Source organism: Theobroma cacao, chromosome 9 (genome assembly GCF_000208745.1).
Source record: "Theobroma cacao cultivar B97-61/B2 chromosome 9, Criollo_cocoa_genome_V2, whole genome shotgun sequence".
Taxonomy (NCBI): Eukaryota; Viridiplantae; Streptophyta; class Magnoliopsida; order Malvales; family Malvaceae; genus Theobroma; species Theobroma cacao.
In genome coordinates, this window is record NC_030858.1 from 33112689 (window position 1) to 33128281 (window position 15593).

A 15593-nucleotide genomic window follows, 5' to 3' on the forward strand; every position below is an offset into this window, starting at 1 on the left:
AATTCTGCATGCTCCTTTTCCATATATATATATATATATATATATATTATAGTAATGAGTATAGCACATGTTCTAGTTATTTCATCAAGTGATCTGTCTCATTCTTTTCACTTTTATATTGTTGAGGTAGGGAGGTGGAAGCAGCTATCTAAGTGGGCTGACAAAAGTGGTAACCTCAGTCCCATTAACTTAAAAATACCATTTGTACGGTAGCATTGAGCGATAAGCACACCGAAATTGAATTCTGTGAACATTTATGGTCCGTAGAAGTCATAAGTAAGATTAACTTAACTGTTAAGGTTCACTTATGAATAATATTTCCTCTAATGAATAAGAAAGAAATATAGGATCATATGTATACATATTTTCACAGGAGTAATTTTTATTTTGTTCGATTTCTTTTTTTATGACTACTCACGAATATTTTGAATGTACGTTGTTTTATGCTGTCAAATGTTTTGATGACTATATGTTGGCGCTTTGATTAAGTACTTTCCTCATGCAAAGAGAGAACTCTAAAAATAATATCAAACGTTATGTCAATAAATGGATTAATATGCACCAAAAGTTTTGTCATTTTACTCATTTTAATGGGTTTAGCCAAGCACAAAAGACAAGACATTTCTGAACTAAGTTTCAAGGTGTGGGTCAGAGTTCACACTAACCACACAAAAAAGAACATGAAGAAGTGGTGAACAGAGAAAGTAGGGAGGCAATTGGAGATAAAGAGTTGCGGTTTGAGTTGTTTTCCACTAGGGATAAATATTTTTTTCCTGCTTCTGCATAAAAGAACAGAAGGAAAATCATACCTTTTTGTTTGGTAATGAAGGGAGGAGAAATTTGCTCCAACTTTTCTTCTGATTTGTGAAAGCATATATCACTTTCTTTATAAACACATCACTACACTTATCACGGTTGTACCTACATATCACAGCCTTATTTAGGTTTTGACCTTTCGTACTTGAAAGAAATTTACAAAGTTTTGGACACTCTCAAGAGTCAAGGACAACTTTGCTACTTTTCTATGTTTGCTTCCAAAGCAATAACTAAAATAAAATTGGAAGCACTTTGAAATCAAGGGTTAGCACGTCAAGTGAAGATTTTGTAATAGTCCTTCTATCAATCTTAACTTCTGTACGTTTTAAACATTTACAGATTGCAAGACACAAAAAGGTGGAGTCGTCAAACACTTTTTGCATCATTTTTCTTCTTTCCGCAGAGTTGAAAAACTGGAAACCGTCCATATCCAAACCAAATAATTAACTACAAATGTTTAATTGCTAGTCTTTTTGTTTCACTTTTGTCTCCGTTCATTGAATTTTGAAAAAGAAATTATCTGAGCGTGAAAAACATAAAAAGCATCCCATTAATTTAAAATGTTAATAAGCAGCAACATCGCACACTTAAAGCATCTTTTTCTTTCTCCGCTCAATCAACTGAATTTTATTTTGTATCGAAAGATACAAGCTGAACCCAGTAATGCACCAGTGTGGTAGCAGAGATATAATCTACCCACCTGCACACCATCAAATACACCTGTAAACTTAAAGCATCTTCTCAGTTCTATTGCATTAAATGGATCAATGGACAAAAAGAAAATATTCCTAACGTCTATGCTTTTGTTTTAGATGCAAAGATATACATATAGGTGACTATGAATATATATATATATACACACACACACACATATGAAAGTTTAAGGCAATTGAAATGCAATATTTCAGAATATTTAAGAAAAGTATTACTACTTAAGACATAAGGTATATGCATATATTATGGGCTCACATTTTCAATTCAAAAGACATTTCTATTAGGTGGAGGAAATCCTTTATTTATAAGCTCAAGACCCATCTCATCTCTTATTGATGTGCGATTCGTAACATAATCTACCCCACTCAATTGTGCAACACTCTCATTGCACTGGCTTATCCACCTATGAAGGAGAGGGATCCATCTTGGTTCAAGCGTACCTCGATCCTAGTATCTCTCATGGGGGATTTCATGTCAATGAAGAGTTGGGTAGACTTTAATATTACTTGTCACGAGTTCATATTTTCAATATAAAAGACATATCTATCAAGTGGAGGAAACCACTTATTTATAAGCCAAAAACATAGCCCATCTCTTACTAATGTGAAATTCGTGACATATCAATATGCTCGTTTAGGAATCAATTTGAATTTTGGTGAAATTTTGTTGGTTGACAATTATTTGTTGGTTAAGTTTATGTTCAAAGGATAAATTGGTTAAGTTTATGTTCAAAGGATAAATTTACTTAATAGGTAAGAGTTCTTAATATGTAAGAATTTTTGGTGACCAAGTAATTGGATTCTATAAATATGTACTGGGATTTAGTCATTAGAATTATGAGAGATGTAATTTCTATGTGATCTCTCTATGAGAGGTAAGTTTTCTAGTTGTAGGGATCATTACAAAAAAACAATGTTTTAGCGACGGAAATATTTCCATCGTTAATTATTGACAAAATACCAATGGATTTGTCTATTAACTTTTATCAATAGAATATCGACAAAATATTGATGGAATATAATGATAGAGAGCATTCTGTCGGTATTCCATCAGCAAGCCTATGGCACGAAACGAATAAAAGGTACGCGAAGTTTACCAACCACAAAATTTCGTTGGTAAAGAAGTTACCAAAAGAATTTACCGACTAATGTTGCTGATGGAAGCACCAGTTGGCAAAGATATTCAATTGCCGACGAAATTACGAACGGAATTTTCATTAATAATGGCTTTGAACATGTGTGATACGTTAGCCATGGATTTACTAGTGGAATTTCTTTTGGTAGTTTCAATGTATACATACTGACGAAATTTCCATCGGTATTGTTATTTAAAGTTATCGACAAAAATTTTCATCTGAAATCTGTTAATAGTTTAAATATTAAATCCACTTAGGCTTCCCCCCTCTTTCTGCTTTCTCTTTTCTCTTAATTTCACTTCTCTTTCACTCTTTTCTCTCTTTGCTCCTTTGCATTCGAGCTGCCCTTGCCCATTTGTCCCTGATCGACCACTGTCTCGTTCAACTAAAGAGTCCTCGACACCCGCTACCTCTAACCCACCCCCCACCGATGGCCCGTTTTGCTTCTCCTATTCAGCCGACCATCTCTCCTCTCCCATTCGGCCCTCAATCCTCCAACAGTCTAGGTAAGGTTGTTGGTTGGTGATGTAAACCCTCAATCTTTTTTTTTCTTTTGAATTTCATCTTAGAATTTGAATTTCATCCTAAATTTTGTTCCTGGTTTATGCCTAATTTGGTTTATTCATGATGTGTTGAATATTGTTCTGTGGTTGCAAAGTTTGTTGAATATTGAATATTGGTTTTGTTCTGCAGATTGTTTAGTTGGATATTGTTCTGTAGATTGTTTAGTTGAGTATTGTTATGCAGATTGGTTTGAATGAATTGAATATATGTTGCTAAAAAAATGTGTTGATTCTTTTAAGTGTTGTTGATTGAATAAATTGCTATATTCGCTATTGTTTCGCAGTTGCCCAATTGCATTAATGAATAATGTAAATATTTAATGTATTTTATGTTTAGTAATATAATGCAAATATTAAATAAGATATTTAATGTAAGTTTGAAGTGTTTAGGGAATTTTTTTATGCTATGTTTAGCATGTCTTGTTTGCAATAGAGTTTAGTATGTAATTAATTAAATAAGTGAATAAATGAATAATTTCTTAGGGTTGTAATAATTAATTAAATAAGTTAGTAAATTACGCTCGAGTATTTGATTTATTAGTTGGCGCATGATCTTCCTACTTAAAAGAGCATGGCTCAAATCCCCTTTTGCCCTAAGTCTAAAAAAAAGAGTAAATTAATTAAATAAATAATTTATTTAGGGTTTAAGGTTTAATGTTATAAGTAATTAAGTAATAGATTAAATAAGTAATATTATTTAATATTATATTTATTTGATGTATTCCTCTAACCTTAGATAGATTAAAGTTCTGTAGTACAAAGGGGTGGTCATGTGAACTAGTTTGCAACTGAAAGTTCAGTGGTATGTATGAGTTAAAAATTTCTTTTTTTATTCTTAATTTAAAACTTAGATTAAAAATCTAAGCTTTGGCTTTAATATTGGAAAAATGGTCTGCAAAAGCTAAAGCTATGGCTCCCTACAATGGCTAACAAGATGAACATAGCAACCTTAACGTTATGTTAAAAAAACCTTATTTTTCAAGGTAATTCTCAAGAATGCTATTAAATAGGGAAAACTGGTGAGTAATTTTTTTCTCAATTATCAACCATAATTTTGAATGTAATTCTAAAGTTTGCTATATGAAAGATATTTGTGAAATCCCGTTTTTAGATAAAGGTTAGAATCATAACCTAACTTGGTGTGCTAATGATTTAATATTTCTAAACGTTTTTATGAAAGCATTTATCTTTGGAAACTCATATTTTATAGAACATATAAATTTACTTTGAAGTTGGAGTCTTTTTGGAGTCAAAAGGATTGATTTTTGAACTTAAAACTGCATTCTAGAGTGTATATATAGATACATGTTTATCATGTATTGATAGATTTACCCATAAGCTTAGAAATTTTAAAACTGATGAACATTTATTGATAGATTGCTAAATCTATCGATAGATCAGCTTGATTTATTGATAGATGACATCTAGATTGGAAAAAATGGGTATTTAGGCCTTTCCACTACCTATTTGAAACCCTTATACCTTCATACTTTTCCCAAAACAGCAAAAACTAGGTTTTCTCTAAAAAACACAACCACCATATGCTTTCAGCCCCATTTTCATCAAATCAAGGGATTTTGAAGAGAAAAAGTGATTTTCAAGCTTAGTTCTTCATTCTAAGAACTTTGGAAGGTAAATACTCCATTTTTTAACCAATAATCTTAAGCTTTGATTTCCAAAAATTTTGTAAGTTGCTAAAATTCGTTTGTAATCTTCTAAACTAGGTTTTTGAGTTGGTTTTAAGGTTCTCAAGCTCACCAAGGTAACGTTGCTTTAATTCCAGCTTATAGTCGATTTAAATCCTTAGGTTAGATGTTAGATTAGATGCTGGAAATTGGATTAAGCATTGCTGGAAATTTTTGAGGAACGATTTGATGATTATTAGCCTAGAAAAACAAAATATTAATGTTGAAAACATTGTGTTAAGTTATGTGAAAGAAATTTAAATTTGTTAGAAAAGTGAGTGTTCGACGAAAGGTGCCAAAAAACAAAGCTTCATAAAGGTGGGTGGATGCGACATTTTTAATTATTTTGATATAATTAAGCATGCCAATCCTTTAGCCTTGCATAAAAATGATTTTGACTACGTTTTTGTGTTGAAAAATGTTTTCAAGGATGTTTGTGAAAACTATAGACTAACTATATATAGTCTACTATATGGTATTTGAAAATGAGGAATAAGCCTTTCAATGTGTTTATACCTCAACATCTCATTTATGAATGATTGAAGTGTGATGCAAGGATTTTAAAAGATGTATGAGAAACTTTTTCTCTTTATTGATGTAGGGGTACTTATGGTTAATTATTGAGTATGTTGTCATGGTTGCTTGTCTAAGGATTATAATTATACCTTTGGATAAATTGTTTTGTTCCTTGGATTATTATTAGTTGTATGTTGAATTGTGTATTGTGGTTGTTGGAGCTTATTGGAATAAGGCCCTATAGCTAATGGTAAGGGACACTAGTTATTGTGCACAATGAGAGGCAGCTTGAGCTGGTTGAGAATTTTTTGGGGACTCGCTAGATTAGTAGCTAATAAAGTACTACCCTTGTTGAATAGTTGTTGGATATAAAGTAACAGACTATTCGGATATAGTGTGACAACATTAGGTGGTTTGGTTGTCCTTGGTTAGAGCTTCAGTTTTGCCTGTTAAATGTCTAATGTGGTGATTTAGACTAAGTATTATGATATGAATGTCTAATGTGGTGATTTAGACTAAGATATTGTTGAATTCATTGTTGAATCAGTTTATCATGTTATAACTGTTGTAAATTTGTTGAATGTATGTTGTATACTTGTCCATGATTGATGTATAGACTTAGTTGAGGTCTTAGTGATGAGTTTTAGGTTGAATTTTTACTCTTTGTAGCTCATCTATTGATAATTGTTATTGAAGTATCAACAGATTCAACATAAAATCTTCAAAACTGCGTTCTGTCTTCTATCTGTCGATAGATTCGAGGAATCTATTGATAGATGTAGTCAACTATTGATACATAGGTCCCATGTATAAATAGATTAAGCTTATTTTTGAAACTAAACATGTTTAAAGCTTTTCTAAGGAAGAAATGATTTTGTTTTTGAAACTAGGCCTTGTGAACACCCAAATTGTATTTCAAACATTCTTGAAATGATGTTTCAATATACTTTTCAATGACTTCCAAATTTTGTAAATATTTTTCTAAGAAGGTTTATGAATTGTTTACAACTATGTTTTATAAAAAGGAATTATACCACCCTTTTACTGTTTGAAAGATATCGACCATGGAGTGAGTACAAAGTATACGCTTCTTAAAGACGTTTGAAAGATAACGAATTCAAGGGTTATGGAATTGGTTGAGTTAACGACTAGTGATTGTTGACATGCTCGATATGTAGAGATGTCAGGTGAGGACACCTGGTAAGTGAGACTCAGTTTATATTAATGCCTGAAAAGGTGAGTTTTGCAAATATTGATTTATTATCTATTTGCATGTTTCTAAAAGTTTATTTTCTAAATATTCTTCCCCATTTGCTTTTTCCCATCCCTATAGCTACTCACGGAGTCTTTGTGACTCACACGTTATTACCCATTTTTTTTTCATATCAGTAGCTCGCTTGGCTTGCTGTCCATTTAAAGAGGAGCTGTCTTTTGTGGGTGATTTGGTAGGTGATCATCATGGCATCTAATAAGCGTCAGCCCTTTCTCTTGATGTCGCACTCAGCTAGTCAAGTTGGTTTTTTTTTTTTTTTTCAGATTGTTATGTTTTATTGACATGTTTATGTCATGTAATAATTAACACTTTGTAATGATTATTCTCTGAATGTTTTGCTACAAGATGGCTTATGGGAGATATCTGCCACAAGATAGCTAATGCCAAGATTTATGTTTATTTGCTCCCGTAGTGTTGAGCACATGAGCATGCAGGATGATTAAATATATTTTCTTATATATGATTAATCATGTTTATATTGGCATACTTACGAGTACTTAATTTAATCACCAATTAGGCTTACATGGGTTAAGAGGGTAATTCCCTTTGATACCTTTGTGCCGGTCATGAACCTAGGATTGCAATATTCCTAGCATACAGTAGACTTTAAAATCATATTCAAAATTATGGTTTATAACTAAGAAAAGATTACCCACGAGTTTTCCATACTTAATAGCATTCATGAGATTTATCTTGAAAAAGTGGGGTTTTCTAAATGTAAAGTTGAGGCTGCCATGATTTTTCTGACCACTATAGGAAGTCATAGCTTTAGCTTTTGCATACCACTTCTCCAATATTAAAGTCAAAGCTTAGATTGTTAATTTAAATTTAAATTTGAGAAAAAAAGAATTTACCATGAAATTCTCGTAGAAAATTTTCATCGGTAACTATTGCTGAAAATTACTGATGAAATTTTCCCATTACCAATTACTAATTAGCCGATGGATTAGACCCATTGCCGATCGAAGTGTCGATGGAATATACTGTGGCTAAGTCATCGATGAAATATTTCGTCGTCAACAGATTTATCGTTACTAACCATACTATTTCTAACGGAATTCTAATGAAATTTTCTAACGAAATTTCTGTCGATATTGTCACATAATGATGGAATCTTAACTATTACCGATGAAAATTTTCATCGATAATGCCTTGTTTTTTTGTAATGAATGTGAGGATGAGCGAGGAAAACACCAAGTTGCATGAGATAAAAGGTATGTTATAGGTTTAAAAAACTAGGTTTGTTTCAAAGCTTAGGTTAAGTATTTGTTTTTGGAAGTTTTGTACACTTTAAACAGTAGTAAGTTTGGAAATTAAGTTGTTTCGGGGCTTAGATTTTGTATTTGATTTTGGGTGTTTATTTGTACAATTTGTAATTTTAGGCATGAACCCTAAAAAAGCCCATTTACAATACACATTTATTTAACTAAACCTCTTAACCTTTTACTACATTTATGTGTATTCTTAAAGGTTTATTTTGGGTCAAATAAGCCTTTTCATCTAATGAAAATGCAATTGTCATTAGACCCAATGCCAGTTGTTTTTCTTCACATGGCATATGACTTAGCTTGTTTACATGGCAACGTGATAGTTAAAACTCAAATTTGCTAATTGATGGTTGTCTATCAGCAATAGAATAAGAAAAAACATTTTTCGATTCCTCTCTTTCCCCTATTTCTTTCTATTGCAATAGTTTTATGAAAATTCCCTTTTTTACCAAATCTAAAATAAAAATGAAGATCTAAAAATTTTAGATTTAAATTTTGTTTTTGAGATTTGGTGAAAAACAAGCAGTGAAAGTGTGGAAGGAAGATAGAGGAAGAGGAAAAAGGGATTGATGATAACAAAATCTCATTGCTATTGACTATATCTAGGTTTTTTTTTTTTTGAGAAATAACATAAAAAAGAAGAAAAAAGTGAAGTTTTTGGGAAAACTAAATTGATTAGAAGTTGGAAGGAGGCGTGAGGAATTGAAAAATAGGATTTTTCTAGGTTTGGTCGATGTTGTTAGTAGACGACACTAGTGATGATTGAATTCTAGATAGACCTTAAAAAGGGAGAAGGAAAAGAATGGTGATGATAAAGATAGATAGACAAGAAGATGAAGAAAGAAAATGTGGAAGATTTATGTAGCCTCTCCAAAACAATGTCATTTTGAGGAGAGGTGAGAGAAAAAAAAGAGGGAAAAAGTGCCACATCAACTGCCATGTGACCATAACATCAAGTAATGTCATATGTTTATGTAGGAATATGTTCAAGAACAAAATGAAAATGGTATGGTTTTGGAGCTAAAAGAAGCAAGTTTGATCGTTTTCTTATTTCATTTGAATGGCTACTCAAATTTCAAAATTTTTGTCAAAAAGGTTTCAAGCGTTTTACTATCGACCATTGCTTGATCCTATTACGATCAGAGGTGAAAGATTGGGGTCCACGTCCTTTCAAATTCCTTGATTGTTGGATCCAAGAAATAATTTCAATGTCGAAATTTCTTGCAAGTTGAAATCTGTGGAAGTTTAGAAAAAGACTAGTTATTACTTAAAGGTGAAGTTTGCAAAAATGAAAGTATTCATGAAACATTGGAATAAGGAAATATTCAACAATGTTGATTCAACTATTGTGGTGCTAAAGGAAAAAGTGGCTGAACTTGATAAGTTGGTAATAATAGGGATCTCTCAAATAAGGAGATTCTTTTGAAAAGAAATACAATTAACGAGCTTTAGTCATTTGCCTAAAAAAATACACTTTGGAGACAAAAGGCAAGGATTTGATGGATCAAAGTGGGCAATAGAAATATAGAATTCTTTCAATGTAAAACCAAATTCAGTGCATGTAAAAATCACATGGGGTAATATTAAAAAATGATGTGTAGATCTCGAACCCTAAAAAGGTCTATGTGGCAACCTTGGAATATTTTCACAACATTTTTCATAACGATCAGTAGCTAAGACTACTTATTAAGCGCTTGTATTTTATATGCTTGAGTCCTTTAGATCCCATGAACCTTAAGACTCTAGTGAAAATGGATGAGCTAAAATCTATGATGTGGGAATGTGGCAAGTTGAAGGCACTTGGTCTTGATGGCTTTAATTCAACATTTTCAAAACTCCTGGCCATTGGTGAGCAATTAGATTTTTAAATTTGTTATAGATTTCATGAATAATAGTAAATTGGATAAAGGACTTGATTCTTGCTTTAGCGTTTTTATTCCTAAAGTGGCAAATCCCGTATCAAACTGCTTGCCTACCTCCCTATAATGTAATTGGGCAAGTCGTTAGTGACCCCCAAAGTACTTTTATCGGTAGATGTCAAATCTTGGGTGGGATTTTACTCATTAATGAAGTTATCCACAACATGAAACTCAAAAGGTTAAATAAATGTGATGTGGTCCTTAAACTTGATTTTGAGAAAGCCTTTGATTGAGCCCATTAGGCTTTTTGTTGTTTACCATGGAGAATATGGCATTTGAACCTTTAGGGAGAAAGTGGGTTGATGAGTGTATCTTGATAGTTAGAGTGGCAATCCTTGTCAATGGATCGACAATTGTGGAATTCTAAACAAAACATGGTTTCCAACAAAGGGATCCATTCTCCCTTTTACTCTTTATTATTGTGACTGTTAGCTTTGAAATTAACTATAGTTTTGAAATGACAAAATTCAGTGATTTAAATATGTCTTGGAATTGAAAAGAAATGATTTTGATATGGAAGAACAATTCCCTAAATGTTTTAAAGCTACTTGTGAAAGATAAAATCATTTAAGTGCTTTAAAAACAAGTTCCAGTAAGGAAGAATTGACTTCTGAAAAGTGAAGTCTCGACTCCTATAAAACAGAAAGTAATATTTCTTCTCTGTAATAGGAAGGAATCGACTTGTCAAAGAAAGAGCTATCGATTCTTGGGAAACAAAAGCATAAAAAAGAAGTGCTAAACAGAAAAAATCGACTTCTTAAGTTTCCAATGATCGATTCCTTGAGCCAACATGAAGAAAGATGGAAAACTTGTTGAAGAAGCTAAAGGGGGAAAAAAGGAAAAAATTTTGCATGGGGAAAGTTTAATGTTGAAATTTCAAAGTGTACACTCAGAGGACAAGAAGAATCGACTTCTGAGAAGGAGAAAAAGTTGATTCTTGCAAAACAAAATGTTCCAGACTTGAAGTAGGAAAAGAAAAATTGACTACTTAATGGAACAATGATCAATTCTTAGAAAACAAAGAGCATCAGGTTAACATTTAAGCAGGAAGAATAGACTTGTGAAGAACAAGATTGATTCCTTGGAAACAAAATGTCGTGGGGTACAAAAGAATCGACTTCTCAGATGGGTAATGATCGATTCTTGAAGACTGATAGACTTGACTCAAGTGGCTCTAACGTTTAAAATTTTGATTTCTTTTTCTCTCTAATGAGTAGATTTTGAGAGGGGCTATAAATAACTCCAAGAACTTCATTCTAAAGAAGAAGAGAGAACGAAGAAAGGAAAGAAAAAAGATTTTCACTTTAAAGAGGAGAGAAAAGCTTCCATTCTCAAGTTTATACCTTTTTAACTTTACAAAATCCTTTTAAAAAAAAGCATAAGTTTCGAGCTTATTTTCCTTAATCCTTGCTTCACTCTCTTGTACTCCAAATTTATTAATCAACCTATTTGGAGGCATTATATCTTGTAATCCATTGTTGATAGGTTATACCTCCTTGAAAAGGTACATAGGTTATACTTAAGCCTTGAACAAGTAAACTTGTTTATACCTCCATTGGAAAAGGTAGATAGATTGTGCTTTAACTTTGAAAAGGTAGTGACTTGTTGATAAGTTGTGCTTGATCCTCAAAAGGCACTTAGCTATAAAGATTATTCTTGAACCTAGTTGAGAAAGGCAACATTAATGGATTCAAACTCCTTGTGATATCAAGGGAGAGGACGTAAGCATTATGAGGTGGAATCTTTATAAAAATCGTGACTGAGTTCTTTTTTCTCTTCCCTTTCAACTTTACTTGCTTTATTCATTTTCTTTTGCACTTATAATAATTGTTCTTCTAGTTTAATGCTTAAAGTTTTGATCTTTAACTACCTTTTAAAGAAAGGATAAATGTTTAGTTGAAAAACCAATTCACCTCTTTTTGGTTGACGTGTTACAAGCTTCTTTATCTAACAATTGGTATCAGATAGGGTTTTCAAGTTTTGCAGGTTTAACCACCTTTGAGAGATTCTAAAGAAGAAGCTTGAAACAACAAAAATGGCTTCAATGAACTTCGTGGTTGAAGGCTAATTGATGATTAGACCTCCTTCACTAGTGAAAATTATTCATAAAGGTTAAGTGAGATTACAAGGGTAGAAAATTAGTTCAACTTAATCATAAAGCTGTAATTGCCTTGCTTTGTGCACTTAGTGATAGCGAGTTCAATAGGGTAGTAATGTGCACATCAGCCAAAGAAACTTAAGATACTTTAGAAAATTGTTATAAGGGCAATAGGCAAGTGAAAAAGTCAAAAATTGTTTTATTGACTCTACATTATGAATTGTTGAAGATGAATGAGGATGAACCGGTAAAAGAAATGTATGAAAGGTTCACCAAATTAGTAGGAGGACTAAAAGCTTTGGGCAAGGAATTTCCAAATTCCCAACTTGTGAAGAAAATCCTATATTATCTTCCCAAATGATGGAGACCTAAAGTCACAGCCATAGAAGAAACTAAGGACTTGAACAAGCTTAAACTAGATGAGTCGCTAGGATCATTGATTACTTATGAAATGCAACTTTAACATGAGAATAAATTTGATAAAACAGTTAAAAGAGAGGTCAAAAGAAAATATGTAGCTTTTAAAGCTACCAAAGAGAGAAACAAGGGGAGTGCTAAATATGAGAAAGAAGAAGAAAAAGAAAATGAGGAAATAGCCCTGTTAACTAGAAAATTTAATAAATTCCTAAGAAATAACCAAGGAAGTAGAAAAAAAAGATTTTCTAGAAGGGAACCACTTAAAAGAAGCGAAAGGAGAGACTTGCCAAAGGATAAGTATGAAATAGATCACATTATTCGCTATGAGTGTGGAAAATCTGGTCACACCAAATACGACTGCCCAAACATCGAAAAAAGGATACACCAAAGATCTAAAGAAAAAAGCAATGGTTGCTACTTGGAGTGATGAGGATGGGTCTCAAGATGAAAAGGAAGAAGAAGATGCTGCCAACCTATGCTTCATGGGAATTGAAGATCCAAAGGTATACTCCTCGAACATTACGTCTTATTCATGTGATTTATATGATGATTCCTATTCTCTTGATGAACTTGGCCTTTGAATTTTGGCACATGACCTTAAAATTGCAAAAAAAAATCATCTCCAAACTCAAGATAGAAAATGAGAAACGTTTTGAAGTAAATAATGAGCTTGAAGAGAAAGTAAAAAATTTAAAGAATGAATAAAGGGAATTAAAGAAGAAAAATGAACATTTGCATGCTACATACTCTAAATGGCACATGAGCTTGAAAATATTAAATGAAATGTTAGAAAGCCAAAAAGCCTTTCTTGACAACGAAGGTTTAGTATACAATGGGACATGGAGGAAACATCATCTCAAGAATTTCTTTGTAAAAGAAAATGAAAAACATGATGTCAAATATGTGAGTATCTGCTGTCACAAAATTGGTTACTCTACCTTTTTTTGTCCATTCAGGAATGCTGCATATAGAAGAAAAATAATAAAAAGTATTTGGATTCCAAAAAGAACAAGGCCCTTCAATGGTAAAATTGTGAGGTTAAAGTAGATTCCAAAAGAAATTAGAAGTTTTAGCACTAACCAAGTGGATCCAAGGAGATTTGGATACCAAGAAATATATGAATATGATTTTTACGAGCATTTTGAAAAAGGAAAAACAAAATCATGCAAAAATGGCAGAGGAAAAATCTGAAAATTTTAGAGGCTGGCATAAATGAGTTCTAAAAGATCGGAAGTAACAAAGAAGGTAAGTCTCAGTGCAAAAAATGCATGCATTACCTTGAACGTTTGTCTACCTTAGTATGGAGAAACTTTTAATAGAGATTTTTGCTCGATATATTAATAAAACTATGTGGCAAATAATCACATTTACATATCATCTTATGCATATACTTCATTTAGGATGAAACAATTCCTAAGGAGTTGCAGGAACTTAAAAAATTTAGGGCATGGGAATCGACTTTAAAAAGACTCTTAAAGTTGATTTCAAATGTCTTAGAAGCTTCTTTATCTAACAATTTCATCTCCGAAACTCCTCAATTTAGTGTGAAATAGCCTTTGAAATTAGGAAATTTTGAATTTATTCGACAAGTTTTTTCATCTTCAGTCTGATAAATTCATTGCCAGTGTCTATTTCTTGAAACCCATTTTCTTAGTGAAAAAGTTAGTTCAATTGAAATGTTAGTTTCCTAACTTTAAAATTCTTGATTCTAAAATTTAAAGCAAAATTTCAACCTTCAAACTTCTATCATTGGCCCCCAAGAGATCACAAGAAGACAGAGGAAAAGCACTTGCAAAACTTAAAATTCAAAAATTGCAAAGAGCACCTGAACCCTTTGACATGATGAAAGGAAGAGGTGCGAAAATTTGTTTGCTTCCATAAATGTTGCTCATGGTAGAGTGATACATTTTCAATGGTTTGAAACCAAGCTAGATTTTCCATATGCGAAAAACCTTGGAGAGATAGGTTGGTTTAATTACTTAAGTCTATAGAAGAGCATCTATGAAAATCTGGTCAAAGTGTTCTACTGAAATGGAACTCGTTATACAAAGGAAAAGATGATGATGAGGTAGTTGATCATGGTGATTCTTTCATTACTGTTGTTACTAGACAAAAATTCATAATCACACTTACCCTGTTCCAAAAAATGTTGAGATTGAAATGCACTATAAAAAATGCAATCAAACGGATAACTCCAGAAAACCTTATTTTCGAGCAAGAGTTGAGTGTTAACTTTCTAGTAAGTCCCATTACCACAATTGAATTTCCAAATAGTGCATCTCAATTGAGTTTACATGACAGAGTCTTGCACTCGATTGTTTCTCATAACATAAGACCATTTGGATTTAAGCATGTTGTGGTAACTTTAGAAGATATGTGGTTCATACACCACATCAAAAGAAAAACCCCAATTGATCTGGCACAGTTCATTTTTAGAGGTATGTATCATCTAACCAAAGGATAGAAGAACAAACTGTTATATGGAATGGTTATCTCTAACATGCTTGAGAAATGGAAAATGAACACTTCAATTAACAAAGGAAATATGCAGAACAAGACCAAGTTTCTAGCACTTGAGCATTTGATTCATTAGTTGGTGCATGATCTCTTTGCTTAAAGAGTAGGCTTTAAATCTCCCTTCTCCCAATTCTAAAAAAAGAAAAAAAAGATCAAGTTTCCCAACAAAATTCCCTTAGTAGAATGAGATATGAGTTCAACACTGACACACATAGGTGGGTAAAGAAAACAGGGGAACAAAGGAGATCAGCAAACAAAAGAAAATCAAAGCTCTATCAGTAATTTTTGCTTCGACCTCATTACCAACAATTCCTCCTTCAACAAACACTCCATCATCCTCAACCGTTAGAGAGTCATCTAAAGTGCCAGGGTCAATGAACATGGGAAAAGATCTGTTCAAATTGTTGAGTGACAAAGTGGACCGACAAGGAAACCTAATTGAAGAATGAATCTTCAAGATTGAGAGCAAACTTGGAGTAACTTCGACATATACTCCAAACTACTAAAACTTATTTGATCATTACTGTCACTCCATTGATTAAGTACATGAAGCAATTAAAGGACTTAAGGAAGCAATGGTGAAGCTTATTGATAACAAAAGGGGGCTGGCCCTAAATCAAGTAGCTTTGCATGATAAATTGCCCTAGACAACTATTGTCAACCTTGATCGAA